This window comes from Physeter macrocephalus, chromosome 4, assembly GCF_002837175.3.
Source record: "Physeter macrocephalus isolate SW-GA chromosome 4, ASM283717v5, whole genome shotgun sequence".
Taxonomy (NCBI): Eukaryota; Metazoa; Chordata; class Mammalia; order Artiodactyla; family Physeteridae; genus Physeter; species Physeter macrocephalus.
Genome location: NC_041217.1, coordinates 28,179,801 through 28,182,909, shown reverse-complemented (window position 1 = coordinate 28,182,909; position 3,109 = coordinate 28,179,801).

Below are 3,109 nucleotides of genomic sequence, written 5' to 3'. Positions count from 1 at the left end.
AATCAGTTATACATATACATATGTTCCCATATCTCCTCCCTCTTGCATCTCCCTCCCTCCCACCCTCCCTATCCCACCCCTCTAGATGGTCACAAACAAGCTAGCTGATCTCCCTGTGCTATGCGGCTGCTTCCCACTAGCTATCCACCCTACGTTTGGTAGTGTATGTATGTCCATGCCACTCTCTCACTTCGTCACAGCTTACCCTTCCCCTTCCCCACATCCTCAAGTCCACGCTCTAGTAGGTCTGTGTCTTTATTTCCGTCTTACCCCTAGGTACTTCAGGACACAAAGCATTTTAAATACTTCTACATGAAAAAGATAATCTCCTAATCCCTCTTTAAAATTTAGTAAACCTATAAAATTTGTAGGGACACTCCTTTAAATGAAATATTTTTTTACTTCTAGTTATACAACGGCTATCATGGAAGCAGTAACCTTATTCCACTTAATTAAAACTGGTGACCCTTTATCAATTACACACAGCTGTACCTGAGACTCTATTGGGATTAATATTAGTTTGGAATCAGTAGCATTATAGTAAAATCCCCGAGAAGAGGGATTATGCATTAAATTTTAAGCTAGACCTTTTGCTAACTAAATTAGTGCTAAAATGTAAGGGATAAAGTTGATTGTGAAGTATGCAAAATTTGCTTTCTTCTCCTCTTTATTTGGAACTTTAATTCCCATCCCTAGGCCTTCAGCTAGGATTTGTTTTGCAGTACTTTTTCTCTTTGTAGTATTTTAGATGCACCAATAAGATGTTAGTTACCAAATGCTAATCTTCGTGTCTCAGTAAATGCTATTTTGGATGCAAGTAACAAAATCCTACTCAAATTATGTAGGCAAAATGAAGAGAGTTGATTTTATGGTTATAGAAGTATCTAGCTGGAACTAAAGAACCCCAAATCCATCAGGAGATAATTTCTCCATTTTTCCCATCTCTGAGGCTACCCGATCTCCCATTTTTGCCTCTCTGCTCATCTGCTCCATTATCATCTATCTGCAGAGTAGCTTTCTCCACTTTTCTGTACATAGGTAGGACTGTGACTAACTAATGGCCCCTGAGTTTATTTATCCCCATTTCTAAGAACCAGCAAAGACTATAATTTCTGGACCCAGTTTGCTTAGTTGCCTTAGTATCCAAATCAGCGATAGCCAAGGGATAAGGTGACATAGCAGACATCTGGCCCAGAGCTTCCTATATTTATTTGAACACAGAACACTACCCACCCCCAGCCCCTGGCTCTGGGTAAGGGTATTGTGGGGTATACCCGTTTATATCCTTCAAAAGAGAATTCCTCAAGATAGCAGTTTGGGATGTTCTGATCTAACTTACTCCTTTAATTTTAGGGAGAGGCAAACATAGGCCCAAAGAGATAAAATAACTTGCTTAAATTATCAAGATAATGGCAGAGTAGGGATTATGAGTAATGATTATTATTCAGTAATTAGTATGATTAGGGCTGAGTAATTTGACACGTTATACCTTCAATCCAACCTTGATACCAAGAAAAAGCATAATGGCTACCTGGGCCAAAAGTGAAGGTTGAAAGTTGACTATTTCCTTCCCCCCTCCTCAGCTAGTTTACAAGTTAAGGCTTTTTATCACAAGCAAGGCTATACTAGTGTCCTAAGGCTGCCATCACAGTTTCCACAAACTTGGTGGCTTAAAGCAACAGAAACTTATTTTCTCACAGTTCTGGAAGCCAGAAGTTGGAAATCAAGGTGTCCGCAAGGCAGTGCCCCCTCTGAAGGCTCTAGGGGCAAAGCCTCCCTTGCCTCTTCCAGCCTCTGGTGGCTCCAGGTGCTGTTTGGCTTGTGGCCACCCAACTCCAATCTCTGCTTCAGTTTTTACATGGCCTTCTCCTCTGTGTCTTCTGTTTCTTTTAAGGATGCTTATCATTGGCTTTAGGACCCACCAAAGATAATCCACAGATTCTTAATTTAATTACATCTGCAAAGACCCTTTATCCAAATAAGCTCACATTCACAGGTTGCAGGGGTGAGGATATGAACATATCTCTTGGGGGCCACCATTCAAACCACTACAAAGACCTTATAAGGTACCATATAGTACTTAAAAACATCAAGAGGGTGGCAAAAGGGAAGGGATGAAAGGGTAATTATTTGGTATTTTTCTTCTCAAAAATAAAGGATGCAGAATGGAGGAAGAAAATGTAGTAGAATTTCAAGAAAATACAGTATCCTATTTTCCAGGGTATAAAATTTACATTCCTAGATATTTACTAATTCATTAATTAATCTAACATTTGGGCCATGTTTTTCAACCTATCACACAAGTATGGTGCTTTTTTTTGTTTGTAAAAAATTTTCCTGACAAAAAAATGGTTTGATAGTATGAGAGACAATTCACATCATATGAATTTTGCTACACCATCAAAAAAAATCATTCTTTGAAAGGGCTTCATCAGTTTTCCCCTGGTGCTTCTCAATCCTTTGGTATTTAAATCACTCCTTTTGGAAGAAACTATTGTGTCCTAGAGACACCAGTGTTAAACTGAAAATGAAGTTAGTGCAGGCTGACATTTTTAGAGGTCAGTTCATTAGTGAATATTTTTATCTTATAACGACTCTTGCTTTTCTCCACAAACTTGTATCTATAGAGATTGAATATTCTGATAAAAGAACTTCTATTAACAAATGAGAATGTGTCAAACAAGTAAAGGGAACAGGAATTGCTCTGTTTGCTCTGGTGTGGAGTCGACTTGAGCTGGGGCAGATGAAGGGGGCATGATACTGTTTACAGTTACTTATACAGTACCTCACACTTTTTAAGTTAAATTAAATGGTAAGACTCATATGGCAAGAAGGATAAGACTTATTTTAATTATGTGAAAGGAGAAAGTCTTAGAAGAAGTTGAAATTACAGAGAGCCGATATTCTTCCCACTGTAAAGAAAGGGTTTCTGATAGAATTGTCCATAAACGGAAAGGATCATCATGCAGAATAGTAAAACAGCCACCGTTAGAAATTTTCCAACCCAAGGCCAATGACTCTGGGATACATTATCAGTGTCCTTCCATTGATTTGGGAAATGAGAGAGTATAGGGTGGAGAGGCTGTTGGTTTAAAACTCTATAACCTTT